The following is an 18,916-nucleotide window of genomic DNA, read 5'->3' on the forward strand; positions in this document are numbered from 1 at the left end:
ATCCTTGCCACTGGACCAAGACCTAGCTCTGTCAAGCCCGTGTGGTGGCTGGTGTGCAACGGTCACCACACGTTAAAAGAATCCACGCACAGGCATCTTCCACCCTTCAGGATGTAGTTTGGGTCTTTCATTGAAACACCTGTGAACTCGTCCTTTTTTGGCATGGAAGCAAGTCATCCTCATTTCGAGGGACTGCCTATGAGTAACTGACCCAAGTGGTCAGTCCTTATTCTTAAGCCCAGACAGTATGTGTCAATCAGCTATCCACAGTATGGAGCCAAGACCAATTCTATGCTCACATCGGCAGGCATGCTCATTCCAGCAGTAGTCACTGGATAGCGATCATGAGAGGAAAGCCTGAGTAATTTTGCACCTCTGAGCTCCTCCATTCAAGTAAGTAGCCAGGTGCTGTAATAGTTGCATTGTGAGTGGCTTAGCCAGTCATGTGATGTTCACAAGACTCAATAAAACCCCAGTCAGTTGAGTCTAGGGGATCCACGATGAGGTATACAGTTGTGAGCTCAGTGGATGAACTGGTACTATGTAGTGTGATTGTTAAACCTTTGCTAATAAACCAACTAGTTCTTAATAGCAACATGTTGCTATGAATTTTTAAGCAAAGTATCCATGAAGCCAAGCCAAATAGCCAAATGAACTGGGCACTACAGTTTTTTCCAAGTCACTGAACGCCAACACACAGGCATGTACATGTGATATCACTGCCTCATACACACATCTGCTGGTCCTCAGCAGTTTCTCTGAGTTTCAGAAGAAATTAGGGTGCCACACTGCTGCAGGCGTGGAATTCTGCTGGCATATGCCTGACCTGTGCCAGGACCCAGAACAATCTAAGATTTGAAAGGAGCTGAAGCATCATATATTTCCGAGGTTGGGGACTGAATATGGTCATTCATAAAGCATAGCCAAAACCCACCAGAAATCGACTAAATGGCAAGTGCAATGGTGTACCCTCTAATGCTATTGCCACTCCCTGTAAACCAAGCTCTGTAAATGTCACTCTTTATCATACTGTACGATTTTCACTGTGCCATGTAGACAGTATACAGTACCAGGAACACAGTATGCAACAATTGCAATTAAATTTGCTTTGCCATATAATGTCTTGCTACAAAATAGCTTTCCTCTTGCTGTAATAACTATAACCTACACAGTATAACTTAATACACTCCGCATCTTGTGTCAATGATGTTCTAACTTCTGTGCCCAGGCTATGTGAAACTGGCAAACAACTACATATATTTATTAATATTTACATGAATGAAGCATTGAAACAAGAACTGGACAAATTCCTAATTAAACAGGTAATAGAGGGATATGAGTTTGCCAGAAGCAAGAAGATTAAATGGTCTGTTCTGGTCCAAAATGTTACCTAAGGTGAGCTGGATGGGCTGAATGGCCTATTCTCATTCCTACTTTTAATCTTCTGTTCTTGTTTCCAATTAAGTTGCTAACTAAATAGCAGACTTAAATAAATAGCACATTCAGCGAAGTGAAGCAAGCCAGCAGGAAAAAGAGGCAGCAAGGAATCAATTCATAAGCAAAGAGGAGTATTGCTGAAATAGCCACAGTGTAAATATCACTCTTTATCACACGGCCATTTTCACTGAACTCTTCCCCAGGATTTGCTTCTTCAGAATTGGTGAACATGGGGATGCATGGGGATGCTGATGGTCTTACCCTTGAGGCTGCCAAATCAGTGGAAGGGCAGCAATGAGGAAGTCAGCAAAGACCTGGAGGCAAACGAGACAAGGGCACAGGAGGCCTCAGAGCATGCACGTCTTCAAAAACAGAAGATCATTGCTGAATCTCACAGAGGAGCTGTGTGTCAACAGGGAGACAGTCACTTACCTATGCCAGCTGATGGAGTGAGAATTGGAGCCAAATACTAGGGTAGGCACTGCACTGCCCATGGCAGTGAAAATGTTGTGTATCTGTAAAGCATGCACTCCCATGTTCCGCCACCAGGGAGCTCATCCCCTGAAGTCCCAAGGGATCCCAGCACTTGGGAGCACTGTATATAAGCCAGCCCCGAAGGCCTGTTTCTCACTCTGGAGTGTCTTATTAAAGACTGAGGTCACTGTTACTTTAACCTCCCTGTGTGCAGCCTCATCTGTGTTAGTAATACAACAACTGGCGATGAGAATACGAATCCAACGCAAAGATGCAGCAAACTGTGGGCATACTGGAGAAGTTCTCAGAGGGTGAGGACTGGGAAGCCTATGTCGAATGGCTAGGCTAGTACTTGGTAGCCAACGAGCTGAACAGAGAAGAAAGCGCTGCAAAAAGAAGAGCGGTTCTCCTCATGGTCTGTGGGGCATCGACCTACAGCCTCATGAAGAATCTTCTGGCTCCAGTGAAACCCACAGATAAGTCGTATAAGGAGCTGTGTACACTGGCTCATGAGCATCTTAAACCGAGGGAGAGTGTGCTGATGGCGAGGTATTGGTTCTACATGTGCCAGCGATCTGAAGGTCAGGAAGTGGCGAGCTACATCGCCGAGCTAAGGCGACTTGCAGGACAATGTGAGTTTGATGGCTACCAGGAGCAAATGCTCAGAGACTTTTATGTTCTGGGCATTGGCCACGAGACCATGCTAGGAAAACATTTGACTGTAGAGACACCGACCGTCAGTAAGGCCATTGTGATAGCACAGGTGTTTATGTCCACCAGTGATAACACCAAACAAATCTCTCAGCACACAAGTGCTAGCAATGTCCATAAATTAACTGGATCTGTGATTGCGAGCAGAAATGTACAGGGCAGAACCGACGAGTCTGCAACTGCCAGCAGGCCTCAGGTGACCCAGATGACTCAGAGTCCCCAATAAAGGATGAATGCAAGGCAATTGACACCTTGTTGGCATTGTGGAGGCTTCCATTCAGCCTATTCATGCCGCTTCAATGGGTGTGTTTGCAAGAGCTGTGGAACAATGGGGCAAACAAGCTGCAAGCTCTGCAAAACCTGCTAACCACCACATGGCAGAGGAAGATCGGTCCATGGTGGATCAAAGCAATTTCGAGCCTCAGAGAGAGGAGGCAGATGCTGAAGTACACGGTTGCACACATTTTCGATGAAATGTCCACCTATAATGCTGAACATAAAATTGAATGGCTTACCCATAGCCATGGAACTGGACACTGACGCTAGCCAATCCATCATGAATAAAAAGATGTTTGAGAGACTATGGTGCAACAAGGCATTTAGACCAGCCCTGAGCCCCATCCACACGAAACTGAGAATGTACACCAAAGAGCTTATCACTGTCCTGGGCAGCTCCATGGTCAAGGTCACCTACGAGGGCATGGTGCACAAACTGCCACTCTGGATTGTCCCGAGCGATGGCCCCACACTGTTTGGAAGTTGCTGGCTGGGCAAAATCCGCTGGAACTGGGATGACATCCGAGCGCTATCACATGTTGATCAGGCCTCATGTGTCCAGGTTCTTAACAAATTTCCTTCCCTTTTTGAGCCAGGCATTGGAAACTTTTCCGGGGTGAAGGTGCGGATCCACTTGGTCCCAGAGGCACGATCCATTCACCACAAGGCGCGAGCGGTACCTTACATGATGAGGGAGAGAGTGGAAATCGAGCTGGACAGGTTGCAACGCGAGGGCATCATCTCCCCAGTGGAATTCAGTGAGTGGGCCAGCCCAATTGTTCCAGTGCTCAAAAGTGATGGCACGGTCAGGATTTGCGGCAATTATAAAGTAACTATTAATCGTTTCTCACTACAGGACCAATACCCACTACCGAGTTGCGATGCTAGCAGGAGGCAAGACATTCACCAAGCTCGACCTGACTTCGACCTACATGACGCAGGAGCTGGAGGAGTCTTCGAAGGGCTTCACCTTCATCAACACGCACGAGGGTCTGTTCATCTACAACAGATGCCTGTTTGGAATTCGGTCGGCTGCAGTGATCTTCCAGAGAAACAAGGAGAGCCTACTCAAGTCGGTACCACACACGGTGGTCTTTGTGGACGACATATTGGTCACGGGTCGGGACATCGCCGAGCACCTACAAAACCTGGAGGCGATGCTCCAGTGACTGGATCGCATAGAGCTGTGGCTGAAGAGATCGAAATGCGTCTTCATGGCAACAGAAGTGGAGTTTTTGGGAGAAAGATCATGGCGGACGGCATTCGGCCCACAGATGCCAAGACAGAGGCTATCATGAACGCGTCCAGGCCACAGAACGTCACGGAGCTGCGGTCGTTCCTGGGACTCCTCAACTATTTTGGTAACTTCCTACCGGGGTTAAGCACCCTTTTAGAGCCCCTACATGTGTTATTGCGTAAAGGTGAGAACTGGGTATGGGGAAAAAAAACAAGTAATTGCTTTTGAGAAAGCCAGAAACATTTTATGCTCCTACAAGCTGCTTGTATTGTATAACCCGTGTAAAAGACTTGTGCTAGCATGTGACGTGTTGTTGTATGGAGTCGGGTGTGTATTACAACAAGCTAACATTGCGGGGAAGTTGCAACCTGTCGCCTATGCTTCCAGGAGATTGTCTAAGGCCAAGAGGGCCTACAGCATGATTGAGAAAGAGGCATTAGCGTGTGGTGTTCGGGGTAAAGAAAATGCATCAGTACCTGTCTGGCCTCAACTTTGAGCTGGAACCGATCACAAGCCCCTCACATCCCTGTTCACTGAAAACAAGGGGATAAATACTAATACCTCAGCCCGCATACAAAGGTGAGCACTCGCGCTATCAGCATATAACTATACCATCCGCCACAGGCCAGGCACCGAGAACTGTGCAGATGCTCTCAGTCGGCTACCATTGCCCACCACGGGGGCGGAAATGGCGTAGCCTGCAAACTTGTTGATGGTGGCACAGCCCGCAGACTTGTTGATGGTCATGAAAGCAATGGAAAATGATAAATCACCTGTCATGGCCCGCCAGATTAGGACTTGGACCAGCCAAGATCCTCTGTTGTCCCGAGTAAAAAACTGTTTACTGCATGGGAGGTGGGCCAGCAACCCCGTTGAAATGCAAGAGCCAATCAAGCCGTTCCAGCGGCAAAAGAATGAGCTGTCCATTCAGGCAGACTGCCTGTTGTGGGGTAACCGCGTAGTGCTACCAAAAAAGGGCAGGGAGACGTTCATCTCGGATCTCCACAGCACACACCTGGGGTATAGTAATAATGAAAGCGATAGCCAGATCCCACGTGTGATGGCCCGGTATCGACTCTGACTTAGAGTCCTGTGTACGGCAATGCAGCGTATATGCTCAGTTGAGCAACGTGCCCAGAGAGGCACCACTAAGTTTGTGGTCCTGGCCCTCCAGACCATGGTCGAGGATCCATGTCGACTATGCGGGCCCGTTTCTCGGTAAAATGTTCGTGGTGGTGGTGGATGCTTTTTCAAAATGGATTGAATGTGAAATAATGTCGGGAAGCACCGCCACCGCCACCATTGAAAGCCTGAGTGCCATGTTTGCCACCCACAGCCTGCCTGACATACTGGTCAGTGACAACGCGCCATGTTTCACCAGTGCCGATTTTAAAGAATTCATGACCCGCAATGGGATCAAACATGTCACCTCGGCTCCGTTTAAACCAGCCTCCAATGGGCAGGCAGAGCGGGCGGTACAAACCATCAAACAGAGCCTTAAACAAGTCACAGAAGGCTCACTCCAAACCCGCCTGTCCCGAGTACTGCTCAGCTACCGCACGATACCCCACTCGCTTACAGGGGTGCCCCCGGCTGAGCTACTCATGAAAAGGATACTTAAAACCAACCTGCATGGTCAGGTAGAGAGCAGGCGGCAGCAACAAAATGTAAACGATGGTTGCACCACTGAATGACCCTGTGTATGTGCTAAACTATGGACATGGTCCCAAGTGAATCGCGGACACGGTGATAGCTAAAGAAGGGAATAGGGTGTTTGTAGTCAAACTAGACAATGGACAAATTTGCAGAAAGCACCTGGACCAAACGAGGCTGTGGTTCACAGACTGCCCTGAACAACCCACAGCAGACTCCATCTTTTTCGAGCCCACAACACACACCCAAAGGATCAACGACACCACGCCGGACCAGGAAAGCGAACCCATCATGCCCAACAGCCCAGCAAGGCCAGGCTCACCTAGCAGCCCTGCAGGGCCAACAACATGCCAGCCCAGCAAGGGCACAGCCAACATACCAGAACAGACACTTGTACCGAGGCGGTCCACCAGGGAAAGAAAGGCTCCCGACCGCCTCACCTTGTAAATAGTTTTAACTTTGACTTTGGGGGAGGAGTGATGTTGTATATCTGTAAAGCATGCACTCCCATGTTCCGCCACCAGGGAGCTCATCCCCTGAAGTCCCAAGGGATCCCAGCACTTGGGAGCACTGTATATAAGCCGGTACCTAAGGCCTGTTCCTCACTCTGGAGTGTCTTATTAAAGACTGAGGTCACTGTTACTTTAACCTCCATGTATGCAGCCTCATCTGTGTAGGAACACAATAGAAACAAACATAAGAAGCATAAGAAATAGAAGCAGAAGTCGGCCAATTGACCCGTCGAGCCTGCTCCGCCATTTAATAAGATCTGATCATGGACTCAGTTCCACTTCCCTGCCTGTTCCCCATAACCCTTCACTCCCTTATCGCTCAAAAATCTATTTATCTCCACCTTAAATATATTCAATGACCCAGCTTCCACAGCTCTCTGGGGCAGAGAATTCCACAGATTTACAACCCTCTGAGAGAAGAAATTCCACCTCATCTCAGTTTAAAATGGGCAGCCCCTTATTCTGAGAATATGCCCCTAAGTTTTAGTTTCCCCTATGAGTGGAAATATCCTCTCTGCATCCTTGTCGAGCCCTCTCATTATCTTATATGTTTTGATAAGATCAGCTCTCAATCTTCTCAACTCCAATGAGTATAGTCCCAACCTACTCAGCCTATCTTCATAAGTCAATCCCCTCATCTCCGGAATCAACCTAGTGAACCTTCTCTGAACAACCTCCAATGCAAGTATATCTTCCTTAAATACAGAGACCAAAACTGCACACAGTACTCCAGGTGTGGCCTCACCAATATCCTGTACAGTTGTCGCAGGACTTCTCTGCTTTTATACTCTATCCCCCTTGCAATAAAGGCCAACATTCCAATTGCCTTTCTGATTACTTGCTGTACCTGCATACTAATTTTTTTTTGTGTTTCATGCACAAGGACCTTCAGGTCCTTCTGTACTGCAGCACTTTGCAATTTTTCTCCATTTAAATTTTAATTTGCTTTTCTATTTTTTCTGCCAAAGTGGATAACCTCACATTTTCCCACATTATACTCCATCTGCCAAATTTTTGCCCACTCACTTAGCCTGTCTATATCCCTTTGCAGATTTTTTGTGTCCTCCTCACAATTTGCTTTCCTACCCATCTTTGTATCATCAGCAAACATTACACTCGGTCCCTTCATCCAAGTCATTAATACAGATTGTAAATAGTTGAGACCCCAGCACCGATCCCTGCGAAAGCTGCCATGACTCTAAACTTGTATGCCTCTTGCTCCTTCCAAACTGCTCTTATAGCATCAGAGCCGTCAGTCAGTTTGTTGTGCACATGGCGATCTGGGAGATCATCGATGTATTGTATACAACAGTTCATTAGCTTCCTCATGGAGGCTGACCAGCAGGAGACAAAAGCAGCAGGATTTTCCCGCATTGTTGGATTCACGCAGGCACACAGCATCAAACTGCACACATATAGCTGATTCCCAGGTTTTCCTATCCCCCCCCCCACGCTTGTTTCTGCCCACTAGTGCTGGGTGCATCTCCACGTCGAGACTCCTTTAGCCTGCTCTCTGAAATACGCCAGTTGCCAGTCTTTGAGCTGGTATCTGGAAGTGTAAGGATGAGTGACGTTTCCTCTTCTGTGGTGCTGCTCTCTTCTTCTTCTGCTTCGGTTTGTGTGGTGCTTCAGGATCTGAAATGGTAGACAGGGAGAAGGGTTAGCATTTAATAGCTTGGGTAACATAGAAACATAGAAAATAGGTGCAGGAGTAGGCCATTCGGCCCTTCGAGCCTGCAACACCATTCAATAAGATCAAGGCTGATCATTCACCTCAGTACCCCTTTCCTGCTTTCTCTCCATAACCCTTGATCCCTTTAGCTGTAACTCCCTCTTGAATATATCCAATGAACTGGTATCAACAACTCTCTGCGGTAGGGAATTCCACAGGTTAACAACTCTCTGAGTGAAGAAGTTTCTCTCCATCTCAGTCCTAAATGGCTTACCCCTTATCCTTCGACTATGTCCCCTGGTTCTGGACTTCCCCAACATCGGGAACATTCTTCCTGCATCTAACCTGTCCAGTTCTGTCAGAATTTTATATGTTTCTATCATCTTTCCCTCGTTCCTTTCTCCCTTACATCCCATCCTCACACACTATGCGTGACAAATACTGTTCCTTTCAGAAGCAATGAGTGGCATAGTGTGTGAGAGTGGGGTGTAAGTGAGAAAGGAACAAGGGAAAGATGATGGAAAACCCTGCAGGACTTGTCATCGAGTTTCATCAGATGCCACTATCCTGATACGTTCCCTGCCCACATTGTTAATCTCATGTTTTTCAGGTGGAGACAGCACATGGGTGAGTGGTGTCCTGCTGTGGCTCAGTGGGTAGCACACTTGTCTCTGAGTCAGAAGGTTGTGGGTTCAAGTCCTGCTCCAGAAACTTGAGCACAAATCTAAGCTGACACTCCAGTGCAGTGCTGAGGGAGTGCTGCATTGATAGAGGTGCTGTTGTCAAATGAGATGTTAAACTGAGGCCCCATCTGCCCTCTCAGGTGGACATAAAAAATCCCATGGCACTATTTGAAAGAAGAGCAGGTGAGTTATCCCCAGTGTCCTGGCCAATATTTATCCCTCAATAAACATAACAAAAAAATAGTATTAACTGGTCATTATCGCATTGCTGTTTGTGGGAGTTTGCTATGCGCAAGTTTGCTGCTGCATTTCATACGCAGCTTGTCCTTGAACAGTGACTTCACAAGTACTTTGAGATGTCCGGTGGTTGTGAAAGGTACTATATAAATGCAATTTTTTTTCTTTCTTTCTCCCTTCCTGTGCAGACATACTCCCTGTTTTGTGTGCAAATATAGCCTGCAATAAAGAAGGGATTGTGTCAGTGTTAGAACAGTGCACATCAGGGTAGAATAGTGCTGCTGGTGTGTGTAAGATGACAGAGGTGTGAGGAGGCGAAGGATGTAATAGTGAGGTGGGTAGAAGGTGAAGAGTTCTGCAGTTGCAGCAGAATGAGGTGGAATGAAGTTTGCTTCAATGATTGGAGCAGAGTGCTGATAATCAGGGAAGGGATGTTGGGGCAACACGTAGATTAAGCAGAGAGTAATGGGAAGTATGAGTTAGGAGATTTACCTTAGATAGCCTTGTGAGGTCATTGAATTTTTTTGGGCATTGCAGCTATGTCCTGGGCCGAAGCTTCTGGCGCTCACCCAATCTGCCATCTCTGCCCACTCATGTTGGGAAGTTTATTTTGATATCTTCCTGCCACCTGGTGAAAAGAAGATGTTCCTCCTCCTGCCAACCTCCTCCATCAATACCTCCAATGCAGCATCAGAAAAATGGGGAGTCCTGGCAGCTTGTCCTTTGCCTGTCTTTATCAACAATTTTCAGTCACTGTTGCCTGCAGCCAAACTGTACATCCCCGTTAAGAGGTGCAGGCTGCCTTTAACTGGTGTTAGCAATGCCCAATGTTGACATCCTACACTGACATGATTAGTTGCATCCAATGTGATTGGACCTCACCCCAAGCATGCGCTTATTCTGTGCCTGAAAACAGACTTAAAACAATTTTACCCCCACAACTCCAAGGAAAATAAAATGAGCTGGCCAGATCTTGGAATCACTGGACAACCCAACTTCAATTGCATCCAAGAACATGGCTAAGAGCATTGGGCAGGGGTGTAACCTGTTTTGTTTTCTTTTTCTATTTCTCTTTCTTTTGTCTTTTTGCAATAATCAAATGTAGAATCCCAATTGCTACTCCACTGAGATGAATTAACTCAGCACAGACCAGAGACAATCTTACTTAGGATATATTGTACTATAACTGCATTCCATATTCCTATTATCAGTCTGCAGAGTCTCATAATAGTTGCAACAGCTATAAAATAATCGTGCCATCAAACTTCATCTCATCCAGAACTGTACTTTTTTGAGGGCCATGCAGTAAAATCTTATCATGCAACAGTGATCTTTCTCTCTCCATCCTAACATTATGATGTTCTCTATTTTATGATACTACTCAACTCATTGCTCCCTGAACTTTCTTCTTTTGTTCTTCCTAAGCTACAAATGTGCTGCCCTACATGCTCACCCTTGTTACAGTCTTCTCTTTGTTGAAATCAAATTGATTCCCTACATTACAACAGGGACTACAGTTCAAAACAAGAACAACAACAATTTGTATTTATATAGCACCTTTAACATAGTGAAATGTCCCAAGGCGCTTCACAGGATTATTATGAAACAAAAAATTTGACACTGAGCCACATAAGGAGAAATTAGGGCAGGTGACCAAAAACTTGGTCAAAGAGGTAGGTTTTACGGAGTATCTTAAAGGAGGAAAGAGAGGTAGCGAGGTGGAGAGGTTTAGGCAGGGAGTTCCAGAGCTTAGGGCCTAGGCAACAGAAGGCACGGCCACCAATGGTTCAGCGATTATAATCAGGGATGTTCAAGAGGGCAGAATTAGAGGAGTGCAGATATCTCGGGGGGTTGTGGGGCTGAAGGAGATTACAGAGATAGGGAGGGGCGAGGCCATGGAGGGATTTGAAAACGAGAATGAGAATTTTGAAATCGAGGCATTGCTTAACCGGAAGTCAAAGTAGGTCAGTGAACACAGGGGTGATGAATGAGCGAGACTTGGTGCGAGTTAGGACATGGGCAACTGAGTTTTGGATCACCTCAAGTTTATGTAGAGTAGAATGTGGGAGGCCAGCCAGGAGTATTTTGGAATAGTCAAGTCTAGATGTAACAAAGGCATGGTTGAGGGTTTCAGCAGCGGATGAGCTGAAGCAAGGATGGAGATTGGCGATGTTATGGAGGTAGAAATAGGCGGTCTTCGTTATACTGCAGATATATGGTCAAACCCTCATTTCAGGGTCAAATATGACACCAAGTTTGCAAACAGTGTGGTTCAGCCTCAGACAGAGGTTGGGGGAGGGATGGAGTGATTGGCTAAGGAACGGCGTTTGTAGCAGGGACACAAAAACAATCGCTTCAGTCTTCCCAATAGTTAATTGGAGAAAATTTCTGCTCATTCAGAACTCGATGTCGGACAAACAGTCTGACAATTTAGAGAACATGGAGGGGTCGAGAGAAGTGATAGTGAGGTCATCATCATCATCTTTATCAGGGACTGAGAGGGCAGCACTGCCTTGGAAGAAGCAGCGTGGTGGCCTAGCCCAGCAGTCTAAGCGACCCCTGGCCTGTGAGCACCATCGGAGCAGGCCGGGGAGCAGAAGGAGCAGTGTGGCGGCATACCACTCCAGGGAGCAGCACGTGCGGAGCAGGGGAGCAACGGCAGTGAAGAGTGATGTCATCAAGATCCAGGTCGGTGATTGGAGCGTGGGCAGGTACTGCAGGAGCGGCGAGGTCGGGGCGAAGGAGCAGCGAGAGATTGTAGAGGGACATGATCGGGGCCCAGGAGAGGTGTGAGTTCGGGGCCCAGAATAGGCGAGGACCCAGGGGCAGCACGGGCCAGCCCACACTGCGATATTTGTGCGCTCTAGGTCTGTGCAGCAGAGCTGGTCTCCAGTCATCTTGGTTAATCCTTGCTATTGGACCAAGACCTAGCTCTGTCAAGCCCGTGTGGTGGTTAGTGTGCAACGGTCACCACACATTAAAAAAATCCAAGCACAGGCATCTTCCACCCTTCAAGATTCAGTTCGGACCTGGAATTTTAGGTCCATCATTGAAACACCTGTGAACTGTTTGATGTGGAAGCAAGTCATCCTCGATTCGAGGGACTGTCTATGATTAGTGTACATGTAGAAACTGACGCTATATTTTCAGATGATGTCGCCAAGGAGCACCACATAAATGAGAAATAGGAGGGGGCCAAGGATAGATCTTTGGGGGACATCAGACGTAACGATGTGGAGCGGGAAAAGAAGTCGTTGCAGGTGATTGTCTGACTACGATTAGGTAGATAAGAATGGAACCAGGCGAGTGCAGTCCCACCCAGCTGGACGACTGTGGAGAGGCGTTGGAGAAGGATAGAGTGGTCAATGGTGCCAAAGGCTGCAAACAAGTCAAGAAGGATGAGGAGGGATAATCTGTCTTTGTCACAGTCACAAAGGATGCTATTTGTGATTTTAATGAGACTTTGATGAGGTACTGTGGCAGGCGCGGAAACCAGATGGAGGGATTCAAACATGGAGTTGCGGGAAAGTTGGGCACGGATTTGAGAGAACTTGATTGCCTGTAAAGTGCTTTGGGATTTCCTGAGGTTGTGAAAGGCGCTAAATAAATGCAAGCTCTTTCTTTCTTTCAAGACTCAGCATTGCTGGTTTTCTCAATGACATCATTGGTAAAGACACTGGCCCTTTAAAAAATTGCCAATAATGAATGATTTCAACTGGCAAATCCTAAGATCACCAACTTATTTTGGTAATCTATACCCTAGAAATTACTGTTGGCAATAAGCATGGTTGAATGCTTAGCACTTTTTAGGACATTCCCCTTTTGCTGTTTTAACAGCACCATTAACCCATTTATTCTAAATAGACCTACATCTCTATTGAAGCAGTGGATAGAGGATCGGTAGCATAATGGTTGTTACTGGGCTAGTAATCCAAAAGCCTGAACTAATGATCTAGCAATAGGAGTTCAAATCCTGCCACAGCAGCTGGAGAATTTAAATTCAATTAAATAAATCTGCAATCATAGAATGGCACAGAAGGAGGCCATCAGGCCCATGCTGACTCTGTGCAAGAGCACTTCAGCTAGTTTCAATCCCCTGCCCTTTCCCTGTAACCCTGCAAATTATTTTCCTTTAGCTACTTATTCAATTCCCTTTTAAAAGCCGCGATTGAGTCTGTCACCACCCTTTTAGGCAGTGCATCCCAGAAGTTTTTCCTCATGTCGCCTTTGGTTCTTTTGCCAATCACCTTAAAAAAATTAAAAGCTAATATCAGTAATGGTGACCATGAAACTATTGGATTGTCGTAATTAATCCATCTGGTTCACTAATGTCCTTTAGGGGAAGGCAATCTGACAGCCTTACCCGGTCTGGCCTATATTTGACCACACCAAGATGGTTGACTCTTAACAGCCCTCCGAAATGGTTGAGGAAGCCACTCAGTTGTATTCAAGAAGGCAGCTCACCACCATCTTCTCGAAGGCAATTAGGAATGGGCAATAAATGCCAGCAACACCCACATCCCATGAAAAAATTTAAAAAAGAGAACCCCATAAAGATGTGTGAAGCACTCATCCTTTAGTAATGCTGGCAGTAGTTCTTATTCTTGTATTGGTAAAATGGGCTATAAAAGTGAATGGGATAAATATTGCACTGCATTGCCAAGAAAGTCTTTCTCTGCTTTAGATGTTTCAACACAACAGCTGTCAGAATTATTCTTGAAAGATCTTTTCATGAGTATGAATAAAAATTGATATTCGACTTTGCAACTCAACTTTAACTAATATGATGGAAAATGTGAACATCATTTTAGTGCTTAAATGAAATTACTAGGTTTTAAATGCCTCAGGCAAAAATGAATCAAACTCTCTGGTGAGTTTGGTAAGTGAAAAGCTTATTAAGCATGACTGCATGTCATTTTCCAATTTGCCAGTATTTAATAATCTCAGGGGTGGTGGGAGACCCAGTAAAAGCGAGCACCTTGCCCCAGCACTGAGCACTCGGAGCTGGTCCCTCACTGAGCACCTTCTGCACTTGCTGGTCTTCACAATGAATGAAGGGCAGTTTGGTTTGCCCTCTCACCTGTCCTGGGCTATGTACCTGATGCGAGAAAGCAGAGCTACAACCGGCATCTTCGGTAGAGTGGAATTTAATTGTTTTTTTCTCATTACTTTCTTGGAGCTTGAAATTGTTAAATTCCAACTATTCAAATTGATATTATGTGACTTTGTCTAAAATATATGGCATAAATAACAGATCTTTTTTGTTTAAAATTGGCAATGTAGGGACTACATATCGCAACATTTTAATGATATTATTCTTCGAATTAAGTGTTGGTAATTTGCACATTACTTTATTTTGGGCCAAGTGACTTCTTTCAGCACAGATCTGCTTAAAAGCTAGCATTTTCACTGCCTGCTGCTTGCAGTACTTGGGAATCAAATCGTAATACATGTACTCAGTGTACAAATGCACAGGATTTGTCGCGGGATGTCACGCTGGGCCAAATGGTTTGCTTTGTTTATTGTACCTCTCACACGACTTCAGGCGCAACTTAATCTGGAGATGCTGAGAATTTTTTTGGGGGGGGTGGGGGTGGTTAAAACATATTCCGAGCACGCATGTGCACAGGGGAAAAGGTGTTAATAGTTTACCACAACCTAAAAGCAGCTATAATCTCCGATTGGCTAAACTACAATCAGAGACACGTTTCTTGGAAAGCCCTTGCAATCGGTCTGTTAAGTGGAAAGAACAGTTTATGAGATTAACTTGTGGCTTTAACTGTGGCTGTGATGATGCATTAGCGGAGCTGATCGTGGTTAATAGGCCTTTCCACTTCAGCTCGCCTCCCAATATCTTCAGTTCAATCAGATGTGACTGCGGTGTATCACAAATGCAGTTCTTGAAGACCAGAGGAGCTAAATAACAGATGTCAAGGCGTTTTGTTTAACATAATAATATATTGTAGCAGGTATTACTGCAGTGCACCCTGGGCGAAAATAATATTGAAACAGTCATTACTACAGCTTGCTAAATCATTCGCACATTTGTACTAATTTGCGATGCATAATATCAGTGTAACAAAAGGAAAATAGCATACTCTGTAATATAATTTAGAGAATAGTATAGCCATGTCCTCCGCATTCACTGGCTATGTTGCCCTGTTCATGGCCAAGGTAAGATTTGTAGCTCAAGTTCACACCGGAAAAAACTGTGAAAGCAACTTCCTTGCAATAGTATTCAATATTTGCTTTTCAGCTGCAGGAGTAACCTAGAGTGTGCCATCATGGCCACAAGCTCCAACTTTGGCAAGGCTACTGATTATTTATTTCTGTGAGGTTTGGGGAACTATGTGAACACCCGGGCTCTCAATGGCGCTACACAGAAACTCTCGCAGTTGGATGACAAACTGCATTAAAGAGGAAACATGCACGGATTAAAGAATTTTAAACGCCACTGTTTGATAAAGCAGTAACTGTTGCAACTCTGCTTCTGAATTTGCTGCTGTAATGCGACCTTTATGTTTTGCCCTTTGTCTTTATCCTTACCGAGCAGTATGTGGAAGTGAAGTCAGATTACACTGTGAATGACAGGGCCGCTATAAGTTACGAAAAATAAAACTAAAATGGGACGTATTCATTTCAAAGAGACGTACAAAATGCTGTTGTTTTAAGCACACCCACGGTTCAGGGTGGGTGGTAACAAATGGAAAGAATTCAGGTATGTAACCAGAAATTGATAGAATATTAAATAGTCTAGGAAGGCCAAACACGGAAACCGTGGCCATAACTATAGTTAGTAACTATAGAATAACACTTCCTAGTAATTTAGGACTAAACCTGTCTCAATGCCCAGAACGAGAAATATTTCCGAAGGAATTAGATGTTAGGGATCGTTCGAAAACATTTTCCCAATATTTTCTCTGTTTCTGACTCTGGGAAATTAATAAATTAATATCAGTGATCAAATCGCTGTTCTGTGAGTTTAGAAACGGCTACCTGATGATTTTTTCCCCCCGAAGGATATAAATTAGCTCCAATATCTCATCCCCACTTCAGCACTCCCTCGATAATCGAATAAGAACAATTAAAGTGTAAGTGTTTCGAGTTTTAAGATTGGCCACGATTGAGGTGTGACATGTAACACCGGGAGTAGCACATTTGAGCAGGAGCGAGCCACATCTCCTGTGGATGGACCCGCAGCTCTGGACTCCAAACGCTGCATCAACATTGACACGATAAATGACATGCCAAATATCTCCCGGGACAAGCTGTCACTGCCACTGGCCCCGTGATTTTATGTTTTTCCTACTGCCAAGTGTAATTCGCTACTCAAAATCAAACACGAGTTTCATATATTTCACGGCTTAGGTAACACCCGTGTGGGGGGAAAAAACAAGTACCATGGCCAGCGAAAGGTTGGCTGTAAGAGAATAACGGGATGGAATGAAACGATTGCTAGCTGTACGCTAACATGTTACACTAATCGTTGTTTTGTATGAGCCATCTTCAAAACGTTCTTCCATGGTCGTTCTATTAAGCCAATAAGCTGCTTGTAATACAATTCTCAATGGTCTTTTTTGTTACTAATGACAAATGATGAGATTCCCCAACCAATTCTTGTTGCAGGCTGGGGAAGGGACGGGAGAAATCTAATCCAGTATTGCTTTGGAAGTGGATTTTTGTGCAGGGTATATGTATATTGAATCTTACTTTTACAATGGGTTTGTGGTCTGTAAATCCGTCTCCAACTGGAGCCGCTCCACGACAGGTTTTACTCCGTGGATCTCCTCATGCAATACATAAACACGAATTGGAGATATATCTCGTAGGTTCAAAAGAGATATTTAAACATACCAACGTAGACTTTTTACAAATGATGCTGTTATCTGCCAGTGCTAAATTATGAACCTGTTACATTCTTTTCCATCTGGTTTATCTGCAATGTACGCAGAGAAATGTAATCAGAATACTATTAGAATTAAAATGTAGAATGGCGGTGTCATTGCAATGGTTTTGCAGTATTATGACAAACACAATCACTGATATCATATTGTGGACATAGTTATCAAAAAGTTAGACATATTTCATTAAAAAATCATAACTATATAACTCTCGTGCTTAAAAGTGAGATGGCCATTGTAAAGGGAGTGTTTGAAACAGATGATCTATTCAAACCCTCCAGGGAACGGGCAAGTGAGTTGCAAATTAAACGGATCTGGAAGAGGACTGGACAGATATATTAAGAAAGCTAACCCCATGTATTTACTTATTTCTACTGCAGAATTATATACACGATTTCTACTGTTGTAAAACCAGAAGGTAGCTTTGTATTTGAAACAGGGTTCCAGATTTAATAGCTACTTGAGCGCAGGATGACAGAAATGTTTGAATCAATAATAATCAATGGGTTTGGTAACTGTAGTTGTTACCCATTGAGCCATTTGCAATTTATCAGGCAAATGTTTTAAACGCTTCTAACAAAACGATTCTCCCATTGTAAATTATACTGTAAAACTCTCAGAATGTGCTAGTACAAGTATTTCAAATTTATGGTTACCGAAGGATAACTACTGAGAATTGTATTTTAAATTATTTTTTATTGAAAAATCATGGTCGACCTTTTTAGATTCAACAAAACTTAAATAAATAAAGCAAAGGTTTTGTCTCACTCTGCGCTGTGCCCATCCATTTAGGGAGAGCAACATTACACTATATGTACGTTCGACTGATTCCAGAAAAACTCTGAGTGGTCATATTTAAAATAAATTTGGTTTTAAAATGATCAGACCCGGTGGTCCACTTTGAAAATGTAGATTTGGGCAAGTTGCATGTGAGAGAATCTAGCAATTGCATTTTCAGATTTCCTGTGGGGTTTTTTTGTCTGAACCGTCAACGATGCTGTCTCTGCCTTTCTCTATTTTACCTACATTGTTGGTTCCTCTGTAAGAGGTTAAACTATTCCAGGCAATGGGATTATTGAAAATCGATTAAGCGAGCTTGGATTGTGGGGTAATTTCTCCACATTCCTTACACACGAAAGACCAGAGAGAGGGACACGGACAAAATAATCAAATATTTATAGATACCGTGTGATCTATCGGGAAATATTTAATAATCCCCAGACGAAACAGTCCTCTCATTAAGGACAACAAGGCCTTGGTGTCCATATTTATATATAGGATACTTAAAGGCGGTAATAGGCTAACAACAGACAAAATAAACATTACTTAATCTTTAATTTGTGTTATTTTACATTATTTTCAGTCAAACCAGTGGTAGCATATTGAAATAATTTCTGGTAATATAGTTGATGTATTTTAATATGTTATCTTCAAACAGTATTAATCTGCATGCGTCTTACAATCCTTCATAAATTCCGCGATATTAATTAAATAATGATATTAACAAATTTCCAGATTATCGGTGTATAACCGGTTCCACCAGTTGATTTTTATAAAGACACCTTCCAATTACGAAAATATCAATTCTACTAACGTGAACATTGCTGTTCCTTTGATTCTGTGCACATCACTAAACCCAGATATCTCCGTGATAACGGACAACATCAATTCATGTGAAAAGCTCTGGTTTCGGATATATTTATGTGTTTTTGATTCAGGTATATTGCCAAAGTCGTGTAAGTCGTTTCGGTGTTATCAATAAACCGTTAAACCTTCAGGAATACGTTGGGCGAGAAAGGATGGGGTTAGGCGACCAGTAGTGATCAGAGATATTGACAGGCTATGGATTTCGGGAGTATTATAGGTGAATCGGTTTCTGCTGATTCTTAAAACTCTTAATTCAAAATTGTCCTTTCTGCTAAACATAACCCTCACCGTTTCTGATGACCCTATCTTAGCTGCCGTTCTTTGCTGACCCTAATCCTGGTAGCTTCAGTTAACCTAACCTATTTCACACAAGCCACTACTATCTGTTAACACTGAATCTAACCCTAACCCCAGACTGCTGTTTCTGATAACCTTAGAGTTTTGATTGTTTTGGCCTAGACTACTAATTTGCAATA

At 44.3% G+C, this 18,916-nt stretch overlaps 1 protein-coding gene across 3 annotated transcripts in view; it reads left to right on the top strand.

Moving 5' to 3' along the window:
• Positions 1-18,916, top strand: part of runx1 (RUNX family transcription factor 1) — a 231,626-nt gene that overhangs the window by 156,718 nt on the left and 55,992 nt on the right. The gene's annotated exons all lie outside the window — the stretch shown is intronic.

Source organism: Pristiophorus japonicus, chromosome 11 (assembly GCF_044704955.1).
Source record: "Pristiophorus japonicus isolate sPriJap1 chromosome 11, sPriJap1.hap1, whole genome shotgun sequence".
Classification (NCBI taxonomy): domain Eukaryota; kingdom Metazoa; phylum Chordata; class Chondrichthyes; family Pristiophoridae; genus Pristiophorus; species Pristiophorus japonicus.